Here is a 13134-nt window from a genome sequence, read left to right as displayed (position 1 = left end):
TACAGTACTTTATCGAAAATCAGCATTCCTACAAACTAAATCAAAGACTCAGCATAATAAAACAAAATTTATGTTATTTCCTATTTTCATGCAAAGCAATTTATTACATTATTGTTAAGTCGACTTTTTCAACCCTTTTCCTTATAGAGTACCCTTCGGAATTACATATCTTTGGGAACTGGTTATCTTTTGGGAAATTATATAGTTGCTTAGTATATTATTCGGATTAGCTAGTGATGTGACCATGTCGATATTTTTTATCGATGAATATAACATTATAGACTCCGCTGTCTACTTGTTTTTTTTTTTTGCAGACAGTTAAACAGAAATAAAAACATGCTTGACCTTAAAGGCTTATTATTTATTTAATGGCTTGTTACAATTGTAGTACCTAACATTTACATCAAAATTTCGCTGAGATTTTGTTCCCAGAAAAATTCAAATTCTAAAAAATAAAACTTAACCTTTACTTCGACCCATTTACCTAGAAACGTAACAATTTCTTGTTACGACTGCGATTTAATTTATCGAAAAAAGACCAATTAGGAAAAAGGGTAAAGAAACAAAGAAATTAAATTCATAAAAATCCCTTTTTGGTCCAAGCGTAGTTAATAAAAGAATATTAGGCTTTTGTCATTGCGAGCGATGGTTAAACGTAATTATTTTTTATCTTTTAAATGTTGCAAAATTTTTAAGAAAGTCCACTCCGTACAAAAAAATATAAAAGTGAACATAAAATACTTTAAAATCTTTAAAATATTTAACACTGTGTCTTGGTTTTTCTACAAAATTCTTTCTTTCTTTAAAATCTTAGTATTTTATCAACATAAAACTTAAATGCTTTATTCTCTCTTGATAAATAAGCTTGTTTAGAACTTACTTACTTAGAACTTCTTATACCAATTTCTTTCATTATTTAAGTCTATATATTTAAGTCTAAATATAGTATTGCGCTTTCTATAATAAAATTGGCATTAGTACACACCAAAAAGCCAGCCTGCAAAAAATAGAACTACTGTCTTAATCTGCATAATGACCCAAAACAATGGTTCCTTGAGATACAATTCCTTCTTGTAATTATAATCAAATGTAACTGCGGTACAAATAAATTTAGCTGAGGTAACTCCTGCAGATAATTTCAACTGAAATTTCCTTGTTTTCCGAGATAAATATCTGATGCTTTTGTTTTGGGAAACTTTAGAATTTCAGTCTTATATCCAAGGTGACAAGGATTTATTTTCAAAAATTAGTACGAAGGTAAAAACCTGGAAGTTAAGTAATATCTATGTATGAAATATGCAAGGTTAAGCTGCGTTCACCATGGTTACTATATAGGCGGGTGACGGAGCGTTAAGTGCGATATTGCGCCTGATCTCTCTCCGGTCGTGTCGGATTGCCGTCCTATCGGAGTGCACCTGTGTCTGCGCAAATTCTTGTGCATTAATATATAGCTTGGATATAACGGTCCAAAATTTAGTTGAGAGGATATGTTAACGGTCGAATAAAGTTAATTCAACTATGAATTTCGTAACCAAAGCAGTTTTATCGTCATTATTACGCTTCATTTTGCACAAAAGGTAGGCAGATGCTTTACTCTATTATCATGCAATGGTCTAGCCGAAACAATATAGATTGGCTTATGTAGAATTACGCCCTTTGTTTGGATTTGTGTTTGGGAATTGGGTAGAGCTATTGTTTCTCTGTGATACCATTTGGTTAATTAATTGAAAGATGGATCGTTAGTTATCTTTGACTTTATTAAAGCTTAGCTGATGATTTATCAGATTTAAGAAATTATAATGGTTCAGTGATCAATATTTCATTCAACAGTTGTAATATTGGGTAATATTAAATTCATACAGTTGTAAGTAAATAAATGAAAAATAAAGCCAAGAAATTATGAAAGAAAAAATATTTTTCCCATCTGTAATGTGTATTTATCAGTATAGATATAAAAAAAAAACACATTATTAATTCTAATAAAAAAAGGTTGGGTTATTTTCACTCTATTAATTCAGTGCATCATTCTTCCCGTACCTATTATATGAAATACTGGGAAGGTTCTATTTCAAATTATTCCGAATACAATTAAACAAACAGTATTGTTATCTTAGTAATTTATTGAACGAATAAATTTTATTCGGCTTACTGTTGAACGCCTAGCAATTTGATTTGGTTTTTAATTGGCATTTTATTGTTTGTTTTTTTTTTTTTTTTGTTGAAAATGTAAAAATACTTTATTTTTGAAAGCTTTCATTAGGTAAAAAGAAGATTTTTCTTATTTCTGTTAGGTATTTCCAATGCTAGCCAAAATCTTGGCTGAAACTAAGTTCATAATGTGTCAGCTAAATAGAAATATAGATATTAAGCGTCACGTTTGTAAATTAAACCTGCTTTTACATTGTAAGTAAAGTTATGTTGGTATTTTAAACAGAAAAATACCATGTTTTCATAACCGGTTGCGAGAAAAATGTATAAACTTCGGTAGTTCTTACAAAGTAAACAATAGTTCGTAAATAATACATTTTTTATTCCAATATTATGCCGAAAATAAACAAAATGTAGCCGAAACATATCAATTTATCGAAACCTTGTTGAAACGGCCTGGGAGCTGAAATCTCTACAGCTAGTGTTGTACCTGCTATGTTCCGGGAAAAATCCCGGAATATATTTGCGGGATATATCATATTTGCACATGAAAATTTAACTGACTCGTTATCATGAATGAATGTAACTATGGCAAGCAGCATTTAAAATAAACTTATCTTGATGGGACAAACAATTCATTATAAATGGCCAACAAGACCGAGATGTACAATGATGTGCCGATGTGTAATTGAACGCAGAACCGAAATGAATTTACGCTGCAACTCTTTTAATATCTGCCCGAAAGGCTTTTGATTACCAATTTCGCAAAAAACCAAAGCGTCTACAAAAATTAATTAACGAAAACTCATTTTTAAACATCCCACCCAATAAATCCGATAGCAATTCGGAAATTTCGATCACATCAATCAAAATCCCGATCGCGGGGTTCGAAAATTCCGGAATTTTCGTCGACATTTCGCATCCCTATTAACCCTTCCGTTGGGATTCGAGTAGTCGTCAACAGAATTGTGATCGAAACAGTGCTGAAGAAATTGAAAAAGGCAACCCTCAGAGACATAGACAAAGGCATATTATAAACGAGTATGAGTTTCGGAGTAAAAGTCTCCTTGCACGTGTATTTCTTTTTACAGACTGGCAACATTCAGCGAATGAAATAGCGTAGAGTTTTTATGCTTCGTCACTGAGAGAGAAAGGACTAAAAAACAGTATTTTTCCGTCAAAGTCGACAGTGTCAAAGGTTCAGACTTGTTTATGAAGTATAGCAATTTTTATTTTTTGACATTTGTGTGTGTAACTTCATCAGCTTTTGTGTTGAAATATCTAGTTTTTTGACTTTATGCTTCGCTCGCTTAGTGGCGTTTTTTGGAGGGAAAGATGTCGCTTTGTCTCTATTCTTTAAATATTTTTTTCGTACTATTCTGCTGTTCATGGCTATCCATTATTCGTTTCCTTTGTCGAAAAATAATGAAGTGTTTTTTAATTCTTATTATCGTTAGTATCGTGCATCATGGAATAAATTAACTGCATCATCGAAAACATTAACAAACCAACCCTTACTAAGTACAATTTGTACAAAAAAATCCTTATCGGAATAACGAAAAAAAATAGGCCCTTTAGACCGCGACATAATTTTAAAAGGGTTAAAAGTTGAATTCGGTTTAACCCTCAATAAAACAACACTTTAATTGAACATTAATGTTTTAACCCTTAATTGCTACAAGTGTTGGGTTGATTCTACCAATGAAATCGTCATCAACGAACATATGGTATAGCTATTGCTTCACAAAACAAATGAACCACAATATCGAGATCTTAGCCAAGCCAAAATAGACCTTATCTTAATACTGTTAGAGGTTATGTTAACTGTCAATATAAGTTTGTAAACGTCACAATACGTTGTGGTCTAAGTTTGAAGAGGGGTGTATATGAATTCAATTAATTAATGCAAATTATTTTGAACATTGATTGTTTGAAGGGCTTCTAATGAAAGTTTGACCATTGCTTTTTGTAATGTGTGTAGGAAATTATGCTGAAGTGTTTTAAAATTATACGTTGACTTAATTAATTAATTTTCTGTAAATGCCAAAATGGTTCCGTCATTTTAGCACTTGACTCTAAACTCTTCTTTTCAAACAAAAAACAACAAAATAAATGATCAAATAATAGCCCATGATAAACTATTACTCGATTAGTTAATTCCGGACAAAAAAATATGACCTTGATTATTCTTTAGCTTAAATTGCTTACTCTTATCAAACTCCTTTATATTTAACAATATTGAAAAAAAAACTTCCTACCTAATCTTAAAAAAGCTAAACATATCAATCTCATATTTTCACCCACATTTAAAATATCACACATCATTCACTCACCCATAAAGGCTACCCCAGACTCGCTGCCGCCTATAAAATAAATCCTCTCACCGAATGCGACATTTGGCACGCTCCTAATTGCTCAGTGTGTGCTCGCCTTTATTCCACCCCTTTATACCCCTTTGTCTCTGATTGCTTAATGCCAGCATTTTTAATTACTGGCTTCACAATTATTATTGTCATTCAATTTTTAACTTTTTTTTTTTGTATTTTTTAAATGGTTCGGCTTTTGTTTTTGTTGAATATGTTCCTCTATAGTGGGTGGATTTTGATGTGTAAGGTGGGACTTGAATATAGTCTTTAGAGTAGGAAATATTCGGTAAAAAAGCTTGAACTTTTGAATTCATTTTTCTTATCAGACTGGTCTAGAGATTAGCATGTTAAAAAGTACAAACTTAACTTTTATAATCAATAGATTATAGCGGTCATCCCGGCTGCCCACGAAATATTAATAATTTATACGTTGACCTTCCTCAAGAATGATTCTATCTACAGGTGAAAACCACATCAAAAACCGTGTTTAGTTTTCAGTATGATTTATTTCATTCATGTAGTTTATAAGATGTTAAAAGATATACATGATTCTGCTAAGGCCCAGCAATATAAGTACACATTTTAAAACTTTTTGGTTACTATTTCCATTCAAATTACATATTACTGGGGTATATTACTGAAGAGGTCAGATAGGCAGTCGCTCCTTGTAAAGCACTGGTACTCAGCTACATCCTGACTACATAGACTGGAAGCCGACCCCAACATATTTTGGAAAAAAGACTCGGAGGATGATGATTTCCATTCAAATTAGATGATGATTGAAGATTCCACTTACTATACCAGATTTTTTTATCCTACCTAGCATTTAAAACCAATGCCTATAGATCTATTACCAAGAAATGGCCCAACCCAGTCACCTCGGTTCGTTAGAATTTCCTGAACAATTAATTCGTTGCTATTCGATTCCTGTGCAATACAAATGTTTGCAGTACGATGCAAATGTTTGTTTGTGTGAGTAAGTTGTGTGTGTATTGGTGTTTGTGAATGGACATATGGTATGTAGAAAGTAAGTAGGGGTTTTTATCATGGTAATAGTAAACATCTACTATCATATTTTAGTCTTTATATATTGCTACTGGTCTTGATTATTTTCAAAGTTTTATGAGGGTTTTATGTTTGTTACGGTTTCTCCGGATTTAACTCAATCGTATGCGAGAAAGCAACTTAGTTAAAAAAATCTAATTTTCTAGGGCTCAAAATGTTAACATGTCTGTTTAGATAATTATGATTTACTTAGTAGTTATTTGTCCTTTCTAATACCATCTGAAAATCAAGTTTATATTTCATTAATTACTTTCCCATCTTAAATCTTTACCTGTATGATGGGAAATCACCAAATGACTGCTCTCGCTGTGGGTGTCAGACTCTTACTGACTTAAACCCACCATGTTCCTTCTTAAACCTTCTATCCCCAACTTTACAATGCACATACGTCAGTAATCAATTTAGCAAAAGCAAATAATAATAAATAAGCAGCATGTCTTGTGTGATCGTCCAATTATTTGGGACTAACGTCTGCTTCGGGCGGGCACGCCACAGTATATAAATTACATGGCGTAGGTCATGTGACGATGGTGTTTGCTATGAGATTTACGCGATTTGTGGGTTATGTGACACTTTGAGAAACAAAAGTGGTAGAATTTTAGCAAAAGAATGATGTAATATTGAGATAGGTCGTGGACTCATTTTGATCGACAAAAGTGGTAGACTTTAAGTAACAGAATTGTGTTTTTATGAGATCAAATCACACATAAAAATATAGAGGTAGACTTAGGTGTCACTTCAAAATGCACTTAGAAAGTAAAGGATTAATAAATAAAAGAAGAAGAAAGAATATGCATCTAAACTAAATCTTCAGGTACAGAAAGGTAAAGTTCAAAAAATCTGATAAGAAGGCAATAAAACACGAAATAGCAAAATGATATCATAAGAATAATGTTGAAGAATACCTCTAGTACCTCCGTATGTTTATTCAAAAATTCAGTAGATATAGCAAAAATACTAGCAGAATATGAAATTCCGACACCAAAAATTGGGTCACAGAACTGACCTACATGCAACTACCAAACAAACAACCTTTTGTTTACATTACTATTATACATTCACAAAAATGATTTACATTTACTGCCACGGAATAAAATATACCACCCGCTTCCGCTTATAAATTACGCCCCAAGCAAATGCAGTCAAAATGCGTTCGTTATGGGCAGTTTTGGAGAAATGCCAGCAAATACGACCAGTGGATAGGCACGAAATATATATGATTTGTTAATATCATAACTTAGAGAGGAAATGAAAAATCTTATGTCGTGAACTTTTGATCCGGATTTTTGCTAAAGCTATGTATATATATTGCGGATGGTTCGTGCGTATGCAGTGATTTATATTGATAACACTCTGGGTTGTCGTAAATTCTAATGTGTATGACGTGTTATGTGGTAACTTGAATCTATGTATAGTTGTAGATAGAATTACGTACAAATGTGCATTAACGTAACTGTGAATTTCTCCGTAAACTCCTTTTTAGGAAGTCGGCTTAAAATAAGTATCAAGTATTTCTTTTGTCTTATAAGAAAAATATATTCTAACTTGTCCGTCTGTTTTCTTTATATAGATTTCGAATTCGTCTGTGATTCCAATTTGATTATTTTAGTTAGTAGTTCCAAGATATAAGTATCACATATTTAGCACTTTATATACTTATATTAAAAAAAACAGCCTACCACGACTAGTATATCGTTAAAATTCCTTCAAGGAACAACATACACTTCTTTTCTAGAACCAAAGGTTACCCAATTTGTTAGTGATTACCAACGCGTTGGAATTCGACGGAATGCCAGTTCTACCCCTGTCTAGAGATTAGACTCTAGCGGTCGGCCGAGTCTATCGAATATATTCGATAATGGGTGTTGAATGAACAGGAAAATAAAACTTTTATCGATACTTAGAGGGTACTCTAGTGTTCTGTGTGAAGATAATGTGTGAAACTAATATTTCTCTTGTTTTTGGTGATTTTCAGTCGAATAATCTTTTTGTGGTTATTGATATAAGTTCACACTATTCTCACCAAATGGATATGGGGTTGCCCAGGCAATTGGATGGGGTCATATAGACAGTGGGTCCATGTAAAGCACTGGTACTCAGCTGCATCTGTTAGACTGGAAGCCCCCAACATAGTTGGGAATAGGTTAAATAAATTAATATAGTGTAATATGATGATGTAGGTTTAAATAAGCACTTACCCTTTTGAACTAAAAATCAGCATTTTAAACATCGCGCAATCCATGGAATTCATCAAGATTTTACCTCTATATACTTAAGTACTTTTTACCCGACTGCATGGAAATGGTATGAAAGAACAACACGTTACTTCTTTAGACATTGGCCAACTACGGTCTTTTTAGACTGTGGAAGTTATATGTTACAGAATGTTGTATTTTATCTGTGTCAAACTTTCGATAGCATACTGAAGTACATATGCGTTGAAATATGGATTCAGCGTTCAACCGAATAAGTTTATTTATTTCGTTTGACATCTCTTACTTAATTTTTTAAGCACGTATAATATGAATGTCGTTTTCAGTTAAATTTCAAAAGACATTTCCTGAAACTCACTTAAAAATAATTTTACATATTTTGTAAAATACTAAATATGTATTTCAGAGGAACAACTTAATTCACTTTTATTTATACCTACTTTGAAAATTACGAATCAGAATATTCATTTGACAATGAGGACATTTTCGAGTTTCAAACTTGAATATTTACAAGAATCAAAGAAATGGCTTATTAACTCCAATTAGCGTTTTCGAATTACTAATTAACAGAGAGCCATTGCACAAACGACTTCGAAAACTTGAAGAAAGTCGAAAAATTTGACGTCGAAATGTTAAATCTAATTAAAAGTTTATTAGAAAATAAGTTCCGTCAAACATTCTGTCATTGAATAAATAATTTGATGACATCTTCAAACGGTAGGGATGGGTAATGGCCGGTTTTGTTCTTTGGAGAATCAATTGGAGAGATTCTCTGTTTTGTGAAGAAGAATTAGGGAGTGTGTTTGTGTTTATTTTGAATCACCAGGTTGATATATTCTGTTATGTTTTACTTCTATTATCCACCGTTACATTATTTTGTACCTAGATAGATTGAAAAAAAAAAATGAAATGAATTAATTAATGTTTTTTTTTTTTTTTTTTATACCTCCGGCTGCAAAGCTCATAATAATATTTCATTCTAAACAAAATTAGAATAAAGAAGTTACTTTTAACCTAATACTCTAACCGTTTATTATACAAATAAAATATTCTATTCCAACTTAATTTTATAACCGTCACCATTAACACGAAACCCATAAAAATAATAATAAAATAAATACCCATAAAATTAACGGAAAAAAATAAAATTTAATTTATTACTGCTGCATTGTCAAGACCGTTATTCAAAATGCGCAGCGCATACGTCATTTTGAAATGACAGTCATTTTTGTCGACAATGACGTAAAGTTAAATCATTAATGGTGATTAATTTTACTGACGGTAAAACGACAGGATTGACGATTAATTTATGGATGAAAATTTTGTCTGTGGTGGACGGTTTTGGGTTTATTTTTGCTGATATTTTTGGGTGTTTTAATGGCACGTGACTGTGTATTGGTTTGATGATCGCGAGTTAATGTCAACCATTTTCTTTGTTTGATTTTTGCATTTGGAATAGTTTAATTTTATTTTTGGCTATTTGTAGTTATTTTATTCATGGTATAGTTATCGGCACGGATATTGAGCTCTCGGCGGAAGTGTGGGGATCGCTTTGCGCACTGTACACTTATGGCAATAAACCAATAAATCACTTCCGCGCAGGTTCAGGGCTCAATATCTTTGCCGATGATTATAGTACTGTTTTGTTTTCGTTCTTATAGGTATATTGCATTATTTAAAACAAGTTTTCTTCCTATCCTCTAAAAATAAGACAACATACATTCTCAATCCGAATTGCCATTTCCGAAAGGTCGTAAAACATTTATTCTATAAAATAATTCCTTAAAACTATTCTACAATCAACGGAAACCACCACACCCAAAGCTAAGCTAGCTAAAACAATTTTTATAGCAGCCAGCGTCCCCATTAATCTCTATTACGAACTTACCCCACAAGACTAAACGAGCATGGCCGAACGTATAAGTCAAAAAAATCAATAGTTTAAACTGAGCCAAGTTTTAGGGTACAGTAAAACTAAGAATTAAACAATCCGAGTTGGTCTTCTGCCAACTATCTTTGTTTCATTGATGCATATCTCGCGAGTTTTTGGCAGCGAAGCAGTGGGAATGGGCTCCTTGACTAGTTCTGATTTTCTTGATAAAAAATTACAATATGGAGGTGTCTGTTTTTGAGGTAGCGGTTTCTGATTGGTCAGTATTTTTGAATTTTCGATTTGTTTGAAGTTTGTATTGGTAAGTTTTTTTGCTTTGGCTGGAATTTGGGGACATTTCAGATTTGTGGCTTTTTAATATTGGTATTATTATCAGTTGCATTTTATATTTGGTAGGTAATCATTCCGTATTTAATTCTATAGTTTAAACTAGCTTATGCCTTCATAATTCGGCGTTCAAAATATCATGACATCAAATTCCACAAAAAAACCGTCTAACTCCAAAGTACCCTCATTAAATCCACCCAGCTTTCATAACTTCATAAAAACAAAGTCGAAAACCGTTTTAATATTAAAAATACCCATTGCAAACTCTATTAAGTTTGTCGTTTTCAAGTTTTGAACAAAGCACGAAATATCGGTCCAATCTCAAATGTTGGCACTTATACAGGGGGTTCTATCAATACAGATTTTTATCTGTGAACTTCCTGTATAGTTTTAGAGACCGTATTTTGTAGTTGCGTATGTATGTATCGGAATTTCTCGTGTTTTTGTAAGAAGGGGAATTGAGAAAAGGTATTTACTTAAATAGGTTTTTTCTTATTTTTTTGTTGCTATGGTTTTTGTTTTTAGATAGAAATGAATATATATAAATAAGTTTAGGTTACGTTTGATTTCTATGCATGTAGTTGTCCTTTTTTATTTCATTATAATTTTTATATGAACCAATCTTTTCTCACGCAAATTATTTCTAACATGAGCATTAAAAAAATTGATAAAGCAGAAAACTTACAAATAATAAGGTTTCTTAAACTATAACCTTCTTTTGGTATTCACATACAAAATGACACCAAACAACTCCAATAGAAGTTCCACCACCCCAAAAAACACCAACTTGAAAAATATTCGTTCAAACGAAAAAAAAAAATCTCGACGAAAATTTTCGGTATTTTTTTTTCCATTTTCGTCCTTTGTTCCACGGGCGTACGCATTTGAAAGTATGAAAGTTCAGCTGCCTTTGAGTCGTGTATGTCAATATATGACTGTTGTTTATCAAAAGCCTCGGGCTATGTTTTCTGTCCCAAATTTTGATAGAGGACTCCTGTTTTATTAAAAAGGAAAGAGAAGTGGCGATTTTTTTAACGTTCGCCAATTGGCTTTCTGTTTTCTGTTTGTTTAACAAAGGTTACCTTTTTCGGGGAATCACTGTGGTTGGTTTGAATATTTATTGGAAGCGCTTTTTTTTGGATTCAATATTTTTATTTTTAAATAAGTATATATTTTTTTCGATTTCTACTCGCCCTTTGTGCTTTGAAATACCTACTTCACGAAAATTCGTCATTAGTTCTCTAAAGTATGTTAAAATTCACATTTTGCATAATAACGTAAATACACAGAATATGAACTATTTTCGTTATTACTCTAAAATCTCAAAGGACAGTATTCATTAACTAATGAAGTGTAATTTCGCTTTTCTTGTAACACCAATTAAAATATTTGCTAACCATAATAATTATACCATGAAATAACATAATACCATCGTGTTTCGTCTACTGAAATTCCTATTGATAACGTTATTCGTCAAAATTTCGTGGTATTCGTAAAATTTGTTGTGAATTTTCACCAAATACGTTGGAGTGAATAGTGCACTTTCAAGTGATGTTTCAATGAATTTCGTCAAACAATATTGTTTTATATGATTTGTTACAATTAACGAAACATGATCAATTTCAATACGTCTATGTCATACTAGATGTTACTCGTGCCGTAATACGTATGCCTACTTATACAGCCTACGGTATTCAAAAATATACTTAGTAAAGTTGTTTTTTGGTAACTATGTTTTAAAATCAGTCTAATGTTGCAAATATACATAACTTACCTCTTAATCTGTTTATATAGTCGCTCAGGATATTATCTGGCTGTCAATATTACACTTATTATTTGGCCTATACTCACCTAGTTTTGATCAATCAAGGACTATCGTAGACAGAAGATAAAGTTCAGAAATTGAAACGGGTAATAGACTGTTTTAATATCTTCAAAGCTTAAAAATAGTGCTATATAAAAAGTTGAAGTTAATGGTGCCTAATTTCACCTAAAAATACTGTAGCAGTTTGTACCCCAAATAATTTACGAAATCCAAGATCCCTAAAGCTCAAAATGTTCTAATAAAGCACTGGTACAAATCCGTGGTACAATCAAGAACACAATAGTTCTTCAAATAGTGGCGGCACAGTAAATACCGCTTCAAATGAGGTACGTAAGTGTGGGTCAGGCCTTATTGTCCTTGTTTAGCTGCCGGTCTTTAGGTACGAATGTTTTTTTTTTGTTTTTTGGTTTATTGTAAGTGCTGGTTTTTTGTTATTGTATTGCTTGTTTTTTTTTTTTGTATTATGTGAGATTATTAACTAACTGTTCTCAAGAGATCTATTTTCCGCAGCTAGATACAAAGTAGATTTTTGAATTTTTATATTTTGATATTTTGAAGATTGTAAAACCATTACATTATGAAATAAAATAGCTATATTTACTTTAAATACAAGTTTTTCTTCTTATAAAAATTCCAGTCATCTTCATATCCATGTTATCTCTGCCGTGACATGCATATACCATGCTACACCGATAAAATCTTGACTCAAAGGACGAAAGATTTCGGTTCCTCCTCTACTCTTGATCACGTCGGTCTTGAAAAGAACTACAGAGCTGGGTTTTAATTAGGCCCGTCTTATCTACTTTCGCCAGGCGTCTAGAGGGGAAAGGAAGTTGAAAAAGTCAATAATTACCTTTTCCCACGGTCAGAAGTGGCTTTTAGTAGAAGGGTGTGGCTTTAGTGGGAGTGGGGAGCGGGTAAATTAAAGGCAGAATCAGTTGAAGTGTTTTTTTTTTGCAAGATTTTTGATGTTATTTTTTAATTCTGTAATCTCAGTCACTTTAACGAAGTCACGTTAAATCATCTGAGTCTACCAATCAAAGTAATTTATTAAAAAAAATAAGGCATACCTACATGTAATTCTGTTTTGAGTTTTGCAATCAGCAATGCAAAACTCAAAACATCTTTGAATCAATGATATTTTTTTGAGTTTTTATCAATTACGAAAAAAAAGGCGGCCTCTTTTATCCAAAAGAACAAATAACCCATAAACTCACACAAAAAATCAACAGTTTTATTTTACCAAAATCGCTACTGCCACCGCTCATGCCTGTAACCCCATCCAATCTTACAAGCAGC

This window comes from Helicoverpa zea, chromosome 26 (assembly GCF_022581195.2).
Source record: "Helicoverpa zea isolate HzStark_Cry1AcR chromosome 26, ilHelZeax1.1, whole genome shotgun sequence".
Taxonomy (NCBI): Eukaryota; Metazoa; Arthropoda; class Insecta; order Lepidoptera; family Noctuidae; genus Helicoverpa; species Helicoverpa zea.
The sequence above is the reverse complement of the archived record's forward strand: the minus strand, read 5'-3'. Positions refer to the sequence as shown.